Raw genomic sequence first — 19,508 nt, forward strand, 5'->3', positions numbered from 1 at the left:
GTAGGCACGCAGTAGATGCTGATTAAATTGGGCCCATCACCAAATTGTCCAAGGATTTGAACCCCAGCTTGCCTGGTAGCAAAGCCCACCTTCTTACGATGATTCTAGGCCCACTGTCAGGGAGTCTGGGAGGATAAATGGGGTGGCCCTCATATCTACTTAACCTCTGGGAGGAGGGTAGAACTCATTGGTCTTAGAGTTTCCTCACAGGGAGAGACAATACCAGTGTCCTGCCAGGTAACTTAGTGGCTGTTGCATGTTCAGAAATTCTGAGTAGAGGTTCAAGGCCTCTAAGAGGTCCTAGAATCCTGGGGCGCCTGGGTGGCTCAGTTGTTGAGTGTCTGCCTTCTAAGAGGTCCTAGAATCCTGACCCAGGACACAGACTGCTGGTGCAAGGTGTGACCTAACAAAAGATGGCCGTGGAAGTACATGTCCCAAAGTGTTTGTTATAAAGCTGATGATGCTGTTTTAACATCACACCGTGTTTGTGCTCCACAGGAAATTCAGGAGTTGTTTTAGTGATGTCAGAGTTTGGGGAGTGGGGTCCTGAGCCGTCCTGAGTAGGGGAAAGGGCTAATGGGGTGGAGCAGCTGTGACAGTTTGGGTAACTGGAATTGGAAAGGATGCTTCAGGCTAGAGCAGGAATGGGGTGTTTAGAAGGGAGGAGGAGATGGCAAATGCAGCAGAGGATGTGGGGGGTTCCATTCTCCTTCTGGAGGGATGTCTTGGGCACCTGGAGACTCAAATCGCTGGGTTTTGTTGAACAATGAGTGATTTTTAGAAATCCACCCTAAAACAAATCTTCACTTAAGTGCCTGCTGTGTGTACAACAGTGTTCTAAATGCTATGTGGGGCCTCCAAAAAATGAATAATAAAATGCGGAGTATGATGTGTCATGTAATTGGTGCAGACAGGTCTTCAATAGTTGGGGGAGGAGTCCTTTGGGTTGTGTGGCTGGGGAAAGCTTTGGGAAGCCTGAGTCCAATGGTCCTGCAGGCTGAGTAAGTGTGAGGTGGGCAGTGATAATGGACTGAGTGATGTTGGGGTGTGGCTGCTAATGTGTGGGTAGCTCAGGCTAGGTACAATGGATGTTTGTGGGGAGCAATGGTGAGGATGTGGATGGAAAGGGGAAATAAATGTAAGATACTTGTTCAGGATTGTTGTTCTATCCCTCCCTCAAAGAATGAGAACTGGACTGTTGGGGACCCTCCTGGGGACCGCTACCTTCTGGAGTAGGGCTGCTGGTACTGACTACTATCTTAGAAGAGTTTCTCCAAGAAGTCCTCACACATAAAATTTCTTTTTTTTTTTCTTTTCTGGAAATATTGGAGGTTAGAAGGAGGAGAGGAAAGCTCCCCTCCACTACTTTTTACAGATGGGAGGACAGGGATCTAGGGAAGGGAATGGGCTAAAAATGATGCTCTGGGTGTAGGTTGGTTGCAGGGGACGGCTGAGATGGACATTTGAATGGAATGGTGTCTGCTTAGGGCAGGGGTCAAAGGCACAGTCTTCTCTGAACAGCACTGGGACATGGATGCTTGATCCTAGCATTGTCTCTTGTGTAATTTGTGTTTTTGTGGGTCTGGGAGGAAGTATGAAAAATAAGGGAGGTCAAGCTGGCGGTGACATGGGGACCATGGGGCTGACCATGGCTGCGAACCTGAGCCAGAATGGACTGGCGCTGCAGGAGGCTTGCGTGGGAGCGGTCACTGAGAAGTTCCCGACTGACTGGGCTGTCTTTACGTCTGAGGGTAGCAGCAATGACATCCGTGTGTCCGGGTGGGGAGGGTGCCTGGAGAGGGTGGAGGAGCTCAACAGCAGGAAGGTGATGTAAGCTTTCTGCAGGGTGTAGAATCCTAAGTCTGGCCTGCCCAAGTTCGTCCTCGTCAACTGGACAGGTGAGGGTGTAAATGATGTGCAGAAGTGAGGGTGCACCAACCATGTCAGCGTTATGGCTAGCTTTCTGAAGGGGGCCCGTGTGACTGTCAGTGCGAGGACCAAGGAGCTCATGGAGCCTGAGCGCATCATGCAGAAGGTGGCCAGGGCCTCAGGTGCCAACTGTGCCTTCCACAGGGAAAGCAGCCATTTCCAGGATGTGGAAACGGGCCATTTCCAGGCCCCAGTGGGCTCTGTGTACCAGAAGAGCAATGCCATATCTGAGATCAGAAGGGTTGGCAGACACAGCTCCTGGGCCATAGTAGAGAAGGAGGTGGAGAATCGCAGGCTGGAGGGGAAGCGGTGGGCAGAGGAGAGTGGCAGTGCTGGAGCAGGGGCACAGGGGGCAGGAGCTGTGAGAGGCCTCCTGCCTGGAGTAGTGCCATCAGAGGGGTGGGGCGGTGAGGCTGGACCCCAGAGGAAGTGTGAGCAGCCCGAAGTGGTTTCCAGGAACACAGAGGAGTGGGAGCCTGTCTGTCAGCAGCCAACACATGCATGGGAGATTTTCAAGCAGAAGGAGGGGGCCGTGTCCACCACATCTGTCTCCAGCCCCAGCCAGGCACACCGAGGGGTCCCCTCCTGCAGAAGCAGCCCACCCAGCCAGAGACCCGCCTCCACACAGTGCCGCCCCAAGCGTCCTCAAGGCCCAGGGCAGCTCTCTGTTAGGAACCAGCGCCCAGCACTCTGCTGTGTGTGGCACAGATGCAAGAGGAGGCCCCCAGAGCAGGAGACTCTCTGAGGAGGCCCAGACACTGCATCAGTGAGCTGCTGGTGGTGAGCCTGTGGCCCACTACCCACAGCCGAGTGGGAAAAGGCTCCATGCCTGGGCTCTGTACCATTACCAGGCAGTCGAGGATACCGAGATCTCCTTCTAGCCCGAGAACCTCATCGCTGGCCCTGAGGTCATCGATGAGGGCTGGTGGCATGGCTAGGGGCCCGACAGCCACTTTGGCATGTTTCCTGCCGACTCTGTGGAGCTCACCGAGTGAGGACTCTCCACTGCTGTCTGCACTGAGGCCACCCTTCCCCCCACTCCCCAGATGTGCTTTCCTTACTGCCGGGAGAGGTGGTGTGTGCAGCGTGAGAGCCATATGGCACTCCTCCAGGAATGGGACCCCCCCCAGAGAAGACAAGCCCTTGGGTTCCCTCAGCCCTGGGGGGGCTCAGCCTCTGTCACTGTAAATGCCGGGATACCCTGGTGATTCCTAAACATGCTTCTGGCAGCTCTCAGGCCCTCCCAACCAGCCTGGCCTTTGATACCAGCAGAGGACATTGAATCAGGCCCTGCCCATGGCCAGCCCCTCAGTGACCTCTGCCTGAGGAGAATGGTACTGCCAAGCTGGGTGGTCTGAGCAGGGCCATTTGCCTTTTCTTTCTTTTCCTCTTGGCTCTAAAGGGTGTTGGCTATGGCTATTAGTGACCCTTGGGAACAGTGAACTTAGCCGAGTTTATGACCAAAGTCAGAGTGGATCACGATGGTTTGGGCAGCAGTAGATCATCTTTCTGGATCCTGTTCTGTGCTCCCGGTTCTCTGTCCCTCTGCCTGGGATATGGACTACGGGCACTGGGAACAGGGATGACCAAGCCCCCATCTGAGTATATGAAGGAAGGTATAAAAACACCAGCAAACAGTTGTCCTTCCATGTGGCGAGCCCTCCTCTGCTGGCCCTGGTGTGGGCTCTCAGCTGATTCTGGTTCAGGAAAAGTAACCAGAGCAGTCTATGCCTGCTGTCCTGCACTATTTCTGTCCCAACCCACCTGTGTCTGCTTTCAGAGTGAGACGTGCCCTATACTGGCCCTACTTGTGATCCGCCCTGTCGTGGCCTGAATGCTCCCGGGTGGAAACAAAACCCTTTCCTGGGTGTCTCTGGGGTGTGTAGGCATGAATGCACCCTCAGACCTTGGGCCAACCATTAGCCACCTGAAAGAGGCATAAGCGTTAAGATGTGGAAGAAAAGAAGGAAGGAAAAAAGAAAGAAAGAAAAGAAGGGAGGTCAGAGCAGCCCTAGCCAGAGTGTAAGTTCCCAGGCATCTCTTAGTGGCCCCAGCAGGCTGGCATCTTAGGGTTCACAGGGCCTGTCCTTCCAGAAGTCCCCTCCCATAGTTCGGGCTGCTTGTACCCTTCTAGTCTTCTCTCTGCCTCCCTGCCCACCTCTGGGACCAGTGGGAGCTGAGCATTCAATCAGAACTGCAAAGTCCTCTCTCCCTGCTGGATTGTCCCTTAGACAGTGACTTAGCTGGTCAGGAGGGACCCCCTCACTCCAGCCGCCCTGTCAAAGCCAGTCATGTCTCCCTTAACTTTGAAGTCTGCCAGATCTGACTAAAAGAGGAGGGGCGGGGTGTCTGTTCTCTACTCCTCAGGGGTATCACCCAAGAGGATTTATAGCAAAGGGGAGTGTTCCATTGCCTTGGCAACTTTCTTGCATGGGTTCTGGTGCTCGGAATATCTGACGAGTCTCAGGGTTTCACGCTCAATGGGCAGAGGTGGAGGAGCAGATGAAAGGGTATATCTCAATGATCCAGGCCAGGGCCAAAGAGGAAAAGGGTGGCTAAGGCAGCTTATATAAGAAACTGTGGAGGTCACAGAGAATTCTTGCAGTTCTTCCCTGTCTGCCCTCTCTCCTTCCACCTTTCCCCATGTAGTCACATCTTCCCTTCTGTGATGCTTCTGTGGTTCTATGTATCACTCAATCACCAGCATGAACGGGGGTGGGGAGGGGTCCGCATGGGCAGAGTGAACACTGGGGGGTTCCCTGATGGGTGCTGAAAGAAGCGGTGGATACAGAGGGAGGAAGAGTCAGGGACTGATGTGTGGCTCTTCATCATGGCCTTTCTCCCTAGAGAGCTCCCCATTTGTTGGGGGAGAGCATGGCATCCCTGCCATGGCACCTCTGCTGGAAGGAAAGGGAAGATGATGGGATGAAGGGGCCCAAAGGTTAGGAGGGCAGTGTTCTCTGGTGTTGTTCATCTGTGTCTGTATCATGGTACCTACAATACAGACGTAGGATGGCAGAATGAGTTCGTTGCAAAGATAGTTAGTGCATCTTGGGCCACGGCAGGGTCAGGGAGGATGTTAGAGGGCCTGCGGCAGGAGGGGCTGGAGAAGCTGGCCCTGAGGAGGAGAGTCCCTGTGTGGCAGAGAAGCTCTCTCCTCTTGGCTTCCATCCACGGGAACTTTTCCTATGGTGATGCAGTCCTCTTTGAAAATTCCTCCTTGGATACAGGAGGACCAGAGTAATGAGGAGGCAGAGAGCCCTGAGGTTCGCAGCACTCCTTTTCAGTTGGTCTCTGGAGAAAATATGCTGAATGGGTGTTTGTGTGTCAAAGTCCAGGTGTCTGTGTTGAGTAAGTGGGTCTTCCTCAGAAACCCAACCAAGTGCTGGGCCTTCTCTGTCTTCCTATGGCATAATCCTCTTGAGCCATACTTTGGCCAGCATTTTAATGCATTAACTGCCTCTATTACATCTGTAACTTATTATGTACTGGCCATGTGCTAGGCATTGTGTGGAAGAGACTCTTTAGAACTAGTCCTTCCTGCCTCGCTGAGAACTGCTGGACAATGGTCCCTCTGCCTTATTAGGGACAAGGGGGTAAGTACACAGAAGAGCAAGGCAGAGTTTGGGTTGCAGTTAGAAGGAAAATGAGAATGGTTACACCAGGGCACCCGGGCTTCCCTCCACAGGGGTTTCAAGGAAGGTATGGGCATTGGCCTTTAATCTGATGAGGATGGAGGTAGAACCCTGGGGTTTGAATATTAGGAGATCATGGGTCATCTTTGAAGGAACAGTTTCAGGAGATGGGGGCAGCAAGGAAAGCAGAGCTGAGAATTTCTACATTATCTGGAAGTGCTTCGTGGCTCCCACCTTAGTCTCTCCTGGTGCACTTTGATCCCTTTTATTTTGGTTCTATGGGCAGTGGAGATGGCTTTTTCCATGGTGTTTTGCAATACCCTTCTGGTACTAGGAAGTGCAGGGAGGTACTGCCTTGCTGACTCTCATATTACACTCCAGGGTCCCACATTGTCACCTGGTAATTCCAGCCAGCAGGTTGTCTGTTTTAGGACCCCTCTCATTCAGATCTCCAGTGAAGCTATGAGCTTGCTCTTTCAGGCCCCTTTGCCCTCTGGTGTCTGACTCACTTCAACCTCTCCAAATAGGATCCATGATCTCAGCTCCAAAATGACCGCCTCCTCTGCTCCAAAGCATCAAAACTCTAGCCCAGGCAGCTGATAAATTAATGTACATTTTATAACTTATGATTGACTGGTAACAGTTCCATGGGCTTTCCTCAGGGGACAGTTTGATATTTAAGAGAAGCATGTTAAACTAAAGAAGTAGACCTCTAATGGTAGCATTTCAACTGTCATTGACAATCAGGCAGAGTTGATATTTTGGGAGCCCTGGGCTGCATTTACAGAAGAGCAGTTATAGCTCCCCCCCGCCCCCCGCTGTATGTCTGTCAGACTTTATCAAGAGGATGCAATTGTTTGTGGTGCCCCAAACCCAGCTTCGGGGGAAACATGATCAACATTTGGCTAGTGGAAGGAGAAACTGACATTTTTTGTGCTGTCCCAGAGCATATAACTAGGCCTTCTGAGTAGATATCAATGGAAAAACTGTATCATTGAGAACTGAATGGGAATGCAAAGGCCTGCTCTCAGGTGGGGGTGAAGGGAACTAACATTTAACTGATGCCGTCTGTATGCCCTACACTATGCCAGGTACCTGACACTAAGACGCTTGTCTTACTTTTCCGACAAGTTGGGCAACCTGCCCATGCACACTCAGGTGCAACAACTGTCATTCATGCCCAGATCTTTCTGACTTCAAAGTCTTATCCCGTGTTTCTCTAGAGATGCTGGGCAAGGTCCTCTGTGATCTTCTGTCCCTGGCAAGGCTGGTGATCCCTCACTAGAGACAGAAAGAAGTCCTGCTTAGAGAGGAAAGTGTACTAGATTCTTCTGGGCCTGACCCTGTTTGAGAGCTTCTCTTGCTCTATTGATGGGAATAATTAAATGTTGGCTCCGGGTTTCTGTTTCCATTCTCCTTGTGACTTCTCTTACCAGGACATACAGTTCCTAACTCACAGAGCAGCTGACTTGCCTTCCCTGGGGGCTTAAGGATCAGTGGAGGGCGGTCTCACCCTGGGTGATGGGTGACCCCTCTGGCCCTCCCCCAGCCTCAGGTTTCCTTTTCCTGAGTTTGTGATTCATGATTTTTTCACTTGAATATCCTAGAGACAGCTTAGACAGAATGTCTAATAGGAAGCTGATCAACCTCATCATCACCCTCCCCCCCAAATTTTATTTTTTGTTGGCCTTCTCTAGTTCTGAACATGGGACTCTCATTCTCTTGGCTTGAAGTTAAGTTAATTTTGATTCCCCCTTCTCCTGTTCCTCAGTCACTAGGACTTTTCTGTTCATCCTTGAAATATCCGGGAGACTAGTCCTTCCTGGCCATCCTCAGTGCCACCGCCTAGTTGGGACCCTTGTCATCCCATGCCCTATCAGTCCCTTCCCTGGTTCTCTGAGCACTGCTGTCTTCCTTTCATTAAACTCCTTGTTGGCCATTTCTGTCCCCTGCCCAGGCATGGCCAGTGGTTTCTCATAGCCTTCTAGTGAAGGATTGGACCCTTTACTCCCTCAGTGGAGGCCGTATTGTCTCACCCAACCCAACTGGTCTGTAATGTTTCCCACCAGCTCCTGCTTCCAAGTGAAGTGGTCTTCCACAGAGCATGTTTCCTGCTTTTTCTCCTATGGATGAGATTTTTCCTGTCCCACAGGTCGTCACCTGTCTCCCCTCTCCCTGCCCACCCTCCCCCTGAATCCCTCAAAGCCTACCTCCAGTCCCCTTCCTGCACAGAAGCCCCAGCGCCCCCCCTCCGATCTTCCCCCATTTAAACTGTGCTATGATTTATTTTTATATGCCTACTTTGGCAATTTTTGTAACATTTCACTAATTGTTAATTTTCACATTTTATCGCCCTGGTTGCAAGTTAATTGAGGGCAAGGACTATTTAATACACTGTTTTCTTTTCCATAGCATTTAGCGCAATGCAGGGTGTGCGCTAGGGGCTGCTGATTCTCCTTCTTTCTACTCATCAGATCTTCCTCACACTCACAGCCCCTGTTCTCAGCCCTGGGAACCGCCCCTTGTTAATCCTGGCCATTTTTCAGCCTGCCAGTGTCTTTGCCCCAATTGTTTCCTGCAGTCCTTCTCCTGCCCTATTATGATGCCAGCCTTACCATCTTGGAGAAGCAGTGCAATCCAGGCAAAGTGCACAGGCCACGGAGCCAGGTGGGTCTGGGTTTGAATCTTGCATCTGCTATTCCTAGCTGTGTGGCCTAAGTTACTTAACCTCCTTGTGGGGTGACTAAGTTACTTAAGCCTCCTTGAGGTTTCTTCAACTCTGAATATGGGGAAACGATTCTTTATGGTCAGGTAAGCGTGCACAATCGGCCTTCAATAAAAATTAGACTCCCTCCCCCACCGCATCCTCAATTCCTCCCTCTTCCATACGGTGCTTCCTGAGTAGTCCATTTGATACTCAATTCTGCTTTCTCTGCAGTCCTTTTGCATTTATAGTATCAGGGACTCAGCCATATCAGAACTGCTCATTTTAGAGATCCAGAGACTGAGGCCCAAATAGCCTTGCCGCAGGCTGCACAGAGGCCGTGGACAGCCAAGCCAGGTCTAACACTCGGGCCTGACTCCCCGCAGGTGTCTGTCAGCACCATGCTATCCTCTGCATGCCCTGACCCAACAGTGTGAGCCCTCCGTCAGCCCCACAACATCCTGCATCTTGCAGAAGGAACAGGGAGGAGGTGTTTAATAAATACTTGTTGATGCTCTGTTTATGCATGTACGGCTTACTCCCCTGGTGGACGTGTGTTCCCCCAGGCGGGAAGCACACCGGGCTTTGTGCTGTTCTTTGTATTTGGTACAGACCTGGATTTAATAATGGTAGGTTAACTTCAGGCCCAAGAACAAAGGTTTTTGCAGCTGGGCAGGAGGCCTCTCTTTGTGGTTCCTGGGGCTGTCCCCACAATATTCTGGCTGCCTCTGGTGAGCATGATCCTGTGCAGTGTCCAATTGTGAGCTGCTCCAGGGGAGAAGCCTGTGTGTGCAGGGTGGTGCTCACTGTGAACCACTTTGCCTCCCATTCAGTACTCGTGGGCTGCCTCCTAACCCCACCCACTCCCTCCCTGTGCCACGCTGCTTCTGCGCCTGCTCTGGCTAGGAATACATCCTCCTGGTTGCATAGCAACGTGTTTGGTTTCCTTTACTTCTCCTTCTCCTCCTCCCACAAAACTGCCTGAGCTCTAAATTTAAGGTCGTGTGTCAGGAGATGCCACTAGCCCACAAAGGCCGCTGAACCCCAGCATCGTTCCCCCTATGTAGCTACTAGCTTTGTGAGGGCAGAAGCTGAACACTCTGTTCACTCTCCCCAACACCTAGTATACTTCTTGGCATATAGTAGGTGTTCGGTAAATATCTGTTGGATGATGATGTGGGGTCACCCCTACAGTTGCGAGGTGCTTCTCGGACTGGGAAATGTTATGACGGACTCTGGGATGGTCTGTAGCTGACCACTCCTGGCGGGATGCCTTCCTCTTTTGCTCCAGTCACGCACAAGAAATGGGTGGGGGAAAAAAAGGCACACACTTCTTCATATTCCACTGGTGTGTGGATGGCGACTACGTTTTCCTCTTTCTTTTCTGGAAGCTGGTGGTTCAGTCGATCTGCATGGTTTATGGAGCCTGCTGAGATACCAGTGTCATGGGGCTTTATGATTCCTTCCTTGGGAAGCTTATGGTCTAAGGGGCTGAGGATAGATTGACTCTTTCTGGTGACAGGAGTGTGAGGCTTGCTTTCGGAGGTAAGCTTTGAAGTCACCAAGTACCAGGTTTGAATCCCAGCTCTGCTAATTGCAACTTGTATGACCGTGGGTGGGTCGCTTAACTTAGCTCATGGATTGTAAGATTTATATGAGAAAAACCATGAATAGAATCGAACAGAGTGTCAGGAAACAGGGGTGCCTATATTAGTGCAAATTTTCTTTTCCCCTCTTAGTGAGAAGACAGAAATATCCCAGAAAATGCCTGTCAATGCTAGTGATGGGATGCCATCAATATGCAGGCCTACACAGAAGGGGGAACCAGGGAAGTATCTGCTTTTTGGGGCTAGAGGGAGGGCTCTCCCTGGAGCTGATGTATTTCCTTTTTATTTTTCCCTATTTTAAAAAATAAGGGATTTCACAGCTGACTTCCCAGCTACCCTATATTCGTTTCCTTCCAGACATCCTCACGTACATCCTGAATTGACTCAGTGTAAGCCTCAGGGAGGTGGGGTGAGAGATTTAGGGTCCAGAGGGAGGATGAAAGTTCAGTGGCTCCTCTGGGGTCATGGAAATAAGCTGGAGAAGAGGAGGCTGGGGAGAGGCCGCTATTCAGCTAAAAATAGCATCAGCAGTGGCCGCAGCTCAGGAAGCAGCCAGGGGTCAGAAGTTGGGACCGCCCCAGCACACATTCCCAGCAGAGGACTTGGAGTTTGGCTAGCTGTTCCCTGCCCCTTGGGATGGGGTGGTGGACAGTGCCTCATCACGTGGGTCACCTGTGCCTGCCCACAGTGGGCAGCCAGCATCTTGGGTCTCCTTCCAAGCCTGCACATCACATTGCTTCCTCGTCTTCCTGTTCACTTCACACACTGCCCCCACTCCCTTCCATCCTCCCCTTCTAGGGCAGTGCAACAGCAACATCCATTTACTAGACTTTTTACAAACCAGCTACTTTGTACTAAGTGTTCTTGGGCTTCTGTGCTCTGGAAGTCTGTTGTCTGAGATAGCATCCTGGACCCATGGACTGCCAGAAAAACAATCGAAGAACAACCATTAAATAAACACAAAATAGATGAGATAACATGTTCCCATCCTGTATGAGTTGAGGCCAGTGGTATTTGTGGGGGTCTTCTGGGTGTGTATTTGAGAAAGCTCGAGAGTTTCCTGCTTGAAAAAGGTGAAGATGATCTAAGTTCGTGCTGTCCTAGTGCCAGTGATCCAGAAACAAACCCCCCTCCCACCCGCAAGAGGATGGAAGAGGAGTGCTTTCTGGCTGGAGTTTAAGACTGGACCTTGGGAAGAGATGCACGCTGGAGGTGAGGAGTTTAAGGAGAAGGAGTCAAAACTGTCTCCACGTTTGCTGCAGACTCATCCTGATAACTGGATAGATCACTGGATTTGAATCCAATTGGATCAAATTAGATTGATCAATGGATTGATCCATTGATTGAGCCATTCACCCACTCAACAAACATTTAAGGAACATCTGCTAAGTACCAGCATGGATGTGAGGGCATTCCAAGCCAGTGGTTTCTTATCCTAGCTGCACGCTGGAATTACCTATGGGATCTGAAAAATGCTGATGCTCAGGTTTCACCCCAGAACAATTACATTAAAAAAAAAAACAAATCTCTGGGTCTGGGAGGCAGGCCTGGGTAGTTAAGTTCCCCAGGTGATTCCACTGTGCAGCCAGGAGAGAAAGCCACTGTTCTAAGTGAGCCCAAGGCTCCTTCCTGCCACTCATTGCCCCTTTCTGCTGAGTGCCCTTTCTGTCATTGCCTGCCGAGTGATGCGATTGCAAATGTGACCTGGAGCGGCTGAGACATAGCTGGCACTCTGTGGCCAGCTCACACCAATGTTTATTGAGCAGCTATCATGGGCCCAGCACTCAAGAGACACAGAGGTGAGAATAACAGGGTCCCCTGGAAGTAAATTAATATGAGCACTCCATTTCCTCGACTGTATATTTGGTAAGCCAGCCCAGCTTTTCTGACGAATGGGATTTTCTGTGATTTATTCTCTCTTGTCTCTCAGTGGAAGAGAAACAGTGACTATATCTGGTGCATTTCAGTTAAATGGAGTTAAAGCAGGTGGTGAAAAAGACCCCCACAGAGATAGACGGAGGGCAGGCAAGAAGGGGGAATGCTAAAGGGACAAAATGTATTCATTGGGCAGGTTTTCACAAACGTGCTATCAAGTTGTCTAAATCATGAAAAAGTAGGAGTAACTAATATGGCTGTTTAATATTTGGATTATCAGCAAGGGTTTGAGCCTCTATGAATCATCTGTCCGGCCACCTAGGCATAGTGGAGTGGCCCTGGCACTCAGAGAACATGCAGTCTAGCTGGGGAATTTACACTGATATGAAGAACAGAGACTGTAAGTATTTCGTTGTGTTTTATGACTAACGTTATCAGGAGCTTGGAGAAAGGAGGTATCAGAGAGACACTACCTGAGGTGCAGTCCGTGGCCCAGCTCTGCCAACTGTTTGTTATCAGCCGGTAATGAGAAGTAGAGAAACTGAAAGGAAGCACTGATAAACTTTTACAGCAATTTTTCAGAGTAATTTTGTCTGAATCTAAAAATTTTCAAAAAGAGGGGCTTATATTTTGTTTTTAAAATTGCATTTATCTAGTAATTCATTTTTTATTGTATTTTATGAAAGTACCAGTCTATGACAGATTGGAATCAAAAAATGAAAGAAAAAACAAAAACCAAACTGGTCCTTTATTGCAGATGGTTGAAAGAGTATTGGATGGAGTAGCTGGAAATTTGAGATATCATGGCAAACTGGAGAGGTACCAGCAAGCAAGAGAACAGTGGAACTTCTATTTGATGTTACAAAGGGAAAAAGAGTGTGTCCTAAAAACCTAGACCTTCCTCATGCAGGAGGCTCTCAGACCGCGAATGTGTTTTGAGGTTTTGGTGGATGCTGGAGCTTTATATGTGCTTTGTATGAATTATTTCATTGCCCCCTCTGACAGCCCTATGTGATAATAGTGCTTATCTCCATCTCTGTTTTGTGGGGGGCTAATATGCACAGCTTACCACAGCTGGTGGTGAGTAGTAGACCTGCGTTTTGAAGACAGGTGTGTTGGACTCTGGAGCCTGGTGGTTCATGAATACCCACTGCCACTCCATGTAGCCCCTCCAGGTGACAAGGAGCATGGACCACAGACTCTGCCCATCCAGACATTCCAGAATAGGAATGAGAAGAAGGCCCTGCAGATACAGATCACAGAGCTCAGGGTTATCCTTCCAGAAAGATACCCTATATTCTAGGAAGGACAAGGTGTGAACCTTTATCTGGAAGTCTTCTCTCTTCTCCTTGATGCTCATTTCCAGAAGTATTTCAATAGATGAATCTGACCTGGTTTGGGCCTTTTATTAGACTTTGAATTGTCCCATCAGCAGCCTTTGCCAGTGGCAGCTCATCCATCTACTTACTTTTAAACTTTTAATTTCGAAGTAAAGATTCATAGGAAGTTGCAAAGAAACATACAGGAAGCTCCTGTGCACCCTTCTTCCAGCATCTCCCCACTGTTAGTACAATATCAGGAAATTGACATTGGTATAATCCACAGACTCCCCCATCCACTTTTTTCTATTAATTTCTTTGAAAGATTATTTTTTTAGAGCAGTTTTAGGTTGACTGAAAAATGGAGGGAAGGATAGATTTCCCTTTTACCCCATGCTCCCCCTTGTCCACATTCACAGCCTCCCTGATTGTCAGCATCCCCCACCAGAGTGGTGCATTTGTGACAGTTGATGAACCTACACTGACACATCATAATCACTCGAAAGTCCATCGTTTATATTAGGGTTCACTGTTGTTGTACATTCCATAGGTTTGGACAAAAATAAGATAGGTATTCACCATTATGGTATTATACACAGTAGTTTCACTGCTGTAAAGATCCCCTGTGTTCTGCCTACTTGTCCTTCTCTCCTGCTAACCCCCTGGTAACCAGTGATCTTTTTCTGTCTCCATAGTTTTGCCTTTTCCAGAATGTCACATAGTGGAATCATATAGTATGTGATGTTTTCAGGTTGGCTTCTTTCACCTAGCAATATGCATTTAAGATTTCTCCATGTCTTTTTATGGCTTAACAGCTCATTTCTTTTTAGCACTGAATAATATTCTATTGTCTGGATGTACCATGGTTTATCTGCTCCCCAACTAAAAGATTATCTTGGTTGCTTCCAAGTTTTGGCAATTTTGGATAAAGCTATAAACATCCATTGCAAGTATTTGTGTAGACATAGGTTTTAGCTCCTTTGGGTAAATACCTAGGAGTACAATACACCCATATGTTTTTTTTTTCTCCCACACTATGGGTACCATGCTTGAAGAGAAGCATCAACAAGCCATAGTGTATCCAGAGGAGGGAGAGGATGAGTAGTCTGGAAGCCAGGTCACATCCAGATTGTTCTTGGTGACTAGTGTGACCATCTTGTGTGTAGATGCCGTATGTTATTTAGTTCTCCTGTCTTAGCACCTAAAGCAGTGTGAGGCACATAACTGACCCTCAACAGATGTTTTTTGAACTGAATGTTTGATTCAGAGCAGAAAACATGCATAGAAACATAATGGCTGTCTTCCATATTGCTGGGTCTCCAGTGCAGAAGAATGGCGAGATTGATCTGTGTCCCCCACCCTCCCATTGCTCTTGAGGACAGAACCGGGATTAGTGAATGGGGAGGGGCGGGGAAGACATAAGGGGAAACATCCCAGATGGATTTATGGAAGAACTTGACCAAGAATAGGAATAATGCAGCAAGGAAGTAGTCAGCTTCTCTACACTGGAAGACAATCAGGGATGTATTGGAAATGCGGTTCCTGTATTTTTTTTTTTTTACAGTGGGCCAAATATCTTTAATAGAAGTCCTTCCAGTTTCTTATTTCTGAGAGTCTAAGAACATGCAGGCTTGGATAGAAATAGGACGGTTGGGAGGAGGGATCAGTTTATGGGTAGAGGGTATTCAGGAGTTTGAGGTGACAGCAAAAGATTTTCATGGAAGAACACCTGTAGATTTTGAAAAGATTGTATTTGCTTTTTAAAAGGAAAGTCATGGGTAGCCAGATATATAAGACCCTTTCAGCTTCTCTGGGTAACCTATGGAATTTGTCCAGAGCAACATTTGGACTTAACCTGGCAATCAGACACTCATCTTTTCTTTCAGGCAGAATTTGGCAACATCAGTCCTAGAGAAAATCATGGGAGCTGGATTCTGACTACAGCTGACAAGTTTTTGTCATGTTAATTTCTTAGATTGACATTTAGGAGAAGATTATTGCAATTTCTATTCCAGAAAATGAAACAGGAATGAATCAGGCACTGAGTTAATCAGATTACTTCCAGGTGAAAAAGAAAAAAAATAGGTCAAGGTTCTTAAATTGGGCCATCTTAGAAGGTTATTATATATTCATGTATGACTACCCTGTAAGGTAGGACTTTAGATGATCTATGTTTTTATTTCATTCTAGTTGCCAAGGAAGATACAAACTGATATTTTTTTAAGGTAGGGAGTAGGGAAAGGAAGTAATACTTCTTTATTGCTTACTACATGCCAGGAACTTTACATTTATTATTTCATCAATTTTCACAATGATTCTGATATGTAGGTATTATCATTGCTATTTTATGGTCAAGGAAACTGAAGCTCATAAGAGCAAAGTAACTTGTTCTGGGACACCTATCTAGTGAAAAATAGAGATGGGATTCAAAGCCAAATCTACTGGACTCTAAAGCCACTGCTCTTTATACTGTTTGGTATTCACAACATACTGTCTCTAGCAGAACCCAAACCTGTCATATTCATGGATAGATTTCAGAGCTATATCTCATATGTTTCAAACCCATAGGTGTCAGTTCCCTATCTGCAGAAAAGCCTGCCCAGATGGCACATGTTTCTACTTGCTGATGACCTCTTTCTGTAGTAGAGTCAGACTGAAGCATTCTAACCATTGTCATACTCAACTGCTAATTGCCCCTAGTCCTGGCTCCCACCCAGCCCACTTTGTTTTCCCAGTGCCCCCAAATGCATGATCCTGAAGGTGTGAACACTGTCTGTGGGCTTGGTTCTAGTTTCCAGCTTGCCTGCTGTGCAATGTCTATTAATCCTAGCCTAACTATTTTCAAGTCTTGAGATTGTGTTTCATTGTCATAAGCAGGCTTGGAGGAAAGCCAGGAGACCTCATGGTACAGGAGACAGAGCACTATGCCTGAATGTGCTTTGTCCTTACTGTGTGACTTACCATTGCTGGGGCTGTAAGGAGTCCCTTCACTGTCTGAGTCGTAGTTCTTCATGTGCAAAAAGGGGGTAGTAATAACTCCCCTCTTTTTTTTTTTTTAGGATAAGCAAGAGACTCATATGATATTAGTATCCCGGAAACTTTATAAACCATGGGCATTGTACAAATTTAAGTTTGGTGGGTGAAAGAGAATGATCCCATCTCCTGGAAAAGCTTTCCTTCGAAAGGGGTGGAAGCCAGCACACATGTTTTAAGTAGGAAACCATGAGCTCCCTCTGGCCTGCCAGGTTCTGTTTCACTTGAGCAGGCTTGGTCTCTGTCCCACACGCCTCCCCCCCGCCGCCCCCGCCCCGAATAGCATGGCTGTGTTTCTTGGCTTGGATTACTGAGATAATTGCTCCCAATCTTCCGTTTCCAGTGAGCACAAGCCTGTTAGACCTGAACGATAGCCACTGGCTGAAGCCTTCTGAAGGCTCTGATTGGGTAGACTGTGTTTGGCTCAGCTGAATTTGCTTGCTGGCTATGTAAATATTAGGGTTGTTAATCTTTATTAGAGGGTGTTAGCCAAGAAAAATTGCATTTTTAAAAACCCATATATTAACATGGGAAAAAATAAAAGTAAATCAAGCAAAATTTAACAATTTTGATGTCCTAAAAGCTTCCAATGAAGACTAAAAAGGCCTTAAGTGTGTATTTGTTCAATAAATAAGACTGTGGCTTCCAATTCTTTTTGAAAGTGGGGTATAGATCTTAAATAAAAAAGCCAGTTTTCATTTTAGAATAGAAAAATCTGAACAATAAGAAGGTATCAATTTCACTGTCATTTAATAGGTCTGCATTTGCAAGTCAGTTTTCATGGATTCTTTTCCCCACATAGACTTTCTGTCTTTAATTTGCATTTATATTTTCATATTGTAAACTTTTTACTAAAGTATAACATAGTTCCAGAAAAGTACACAAATCCTAAGCTCAGTGATTTTTTACCTAGTGAACACACTTGAGTAACTAGCAGATAGATCAAGAAACAGAACATTACTCCAGAACACTGGCCCCCCAGTGTCCCCTTCCATTTATTAGTCCCTCCCTTTGAGGCAAATCTCCAGGGTGACTTCCAGCACCTTAAGATTAGTTTGCCTGTTTTGAAACTTTATATAAATGGAATCTTCAAGTATATACTATTTCATGTCTCTCTTCTTCTGTCCAACATTACATGTGTGAGATTAATCCGTGCTGAGTGTAGCAATTACATGTCACGTTCATTACTATGTAATAGTCTACTGTATATATATGCTGCAATTTATTTATCCGTTTTACTGTATAAGGTACTTGAGTATTTGAGTTGTTTCCAGTTTGGGGCTATTATGAATAAAGCTGCTGTGAACACTTTTGTGTAAGTCTGTGGATGAATACATGTACTCAGTATTGTGGAGTATGTATCTAAGAGAGTAATTACCAGGCTATAGGGTATGAGTATTAGCTTTAGTTAAATCCTGCCAAATAGTTTTCCAAAGTAGTTGTAACAATTTACATCTCCACTAGCAGGAAGGATACCTCTAGTTGTTCCACATCTTTGCTAACAGTTGCTATTATTTGTCTTTTCTCTTTTAGCTCTTCTGGTAGGTATGTGGTAGTGCCACATTATGGATGGGTTTTGTTTTGTTTCGTATTTGTATTTCCTGGATGGTGAATGAAGTCAAGCACATTTTCATGTGTTTATTGACCATTTGGATGCTGTCTTTTGAAAAGTGAATCTTTGGTTGTTTTGCCTTATCTTTGCTATTGCATTATCTGCATTTTTCTTATTGAGTTGTAGGAGTTCTTTATATATTCTGGATATGAGTCCTTTGATAAGTGTATTGTGAATATTTCCTTCTAGTCTGTGGCTTGCCTCCTCACACTCTTCATGGTGTATTTTGATGAATATACATTAATAATTTTAATGTAGTCTGGGCTTTAAAATATTTTCTTTTTTTAAAAAAGATTTTATTTATTTGACAGAGAGAGACACAGTGAGAGAGGGAACACAAGCAGAGGGAGTGGGAGAGGGAGAAACAGGCTTCCTGCGGAGTAGGGAGCCTGATGCCAGGCTCGATCCCTGGACCCTGGGACCATGACCTGAGCTGAAAGCAGATGTTTAACGACTGAGTCACCCTGGCGCCCCCAAAATATTTTCTTTTATGGTTAGTGGTTGTTGTGTCCTGTTTAAGAAATCTTTGTCTACTCTAAATTTTGTACTGAAAAAACTTTACTGTTTTACTTTTTACATTTAGATCAGTACTGTATTTGAACGTGCTTTTCTTGTGTGGTGAGGGAAAGATTATTTTATTTTTTTCTTCCTGTTTTGCTATCCAGTTGGCTTAGAGTCATTTGTTGAAAACACCATTCTTTCCCTACAGCACTGTAGTGTCATCTTTGTCATAAACCAAGTGACCATATGTGTGGGTCTATTTCCATGTATTAAAATTTGGAGGTGCCGCCAAGTAATTGGTACTACATTGAGTTTGACTGTATTGAATAAGTGGCTAGCGAAATCCTTGACACAGGCATGGATGACTAAGAGAAGCCAGGGCCGAACAGAGGTCCAGAAATTTTCCAGATATAAACCCCCCCTGACTCAGACTGTATTTAGATATGCTTCTCCAAATAAAGTGTCTCTAACAGAATCTAGGATGTGTTGGTTAACTGTCATCTCTATTGGAAGATGGATATGTCACAAGAAATGGAATTTAAAGGAATGCAATACTTGTTTGAAATTAAATATAATTTCTCAAAAGATTCCACTGAAAACCATCATTACTTTATCTAATGCTAGTTCTCCTCATAATAAGGAAATGCTTTCTCTGAAAACAGGCTTAGCTGGTCCTTATTCTTGGAGTTCATCACATCTGCCTGATCTAAGTGCTCAGGAATTAGACACCCAGAGCCTTTAATTGCTCACTCATTTTAATGACTCTGTGGAGGGCCGTTTGTGTCCACTACTTCCAGCAACCTGAAATCTTTTAGTTTTTCTAAGACTCTAAGACAGCTGGGTAGGGGGTGCTGCTAAAGAGTATTTATTCAAATAGATGAGTACCCCTTTTCCAAGAGTCCCACCCAACTTAGACTATGGAGGACATTGATTCTCTGGTAGATCCCCAACCCATCCAGATCATACAGCTCTTTTCCATCAATGGTACCCAGGGTGGTTGATGAAGTGGGATCCTCTTTCTGGGGAACATGAACTTGATCCAGGTACCTTTAAGCTTAGAAACTTACCCCTTATTCCCATTTCCCTCTCTTGCAGCTGACCTGGCAGTCTGAGCTGCCACGAATGGGAAATACTGTTCAGTGAGCAATGGAGCAGTAGTTTCTTTGTAAATTTCCATGTGGTCAACACATACAGTTGAACATCTTCTGCATACCAGCACTCAAAATCTATTCCCAGCCCTTGAGGGCATGGTTTACCTCTGATTGTGTTAAGTGACAGTCTCTGCTTAAACTT

General features: G+C 46.6%; 1 protein-coding gene and 1 pseudogene across 21 annotated transcripts in view; both read left to right on the plus strand.

Moving 5' to 3' along the window:
• Positions 1 to 19,508, plus strand: part of KALRN (kalirin RhoGEF kinase) — a 647,217-nt gene that overhangs the window by 105,572 nt on the left and 522,137 nt on the right. The window lies entirely within an intron of this gene.
• Positions 1,649 to 2,924, plus strand: LOC112827147 (drebrin-like protein; annotated as a pseudogene).

Source organism: Callorhinus ursinus, unplaced genomic scaffold (assembly GCF_003265705.2).
Source record: "Callorhinus ursinus isolate GAN/ISIS: 27379988/994484 unplaced genomic scaffold, GSC_fseal_2.0 scaffold1, whole genome shotgun sequence".
NCBI lineage: Eukaryota > Metazoa > Chordata > Mammalia > Carnivora > Otariidae > Callorhinus > Callorhinus ursinus.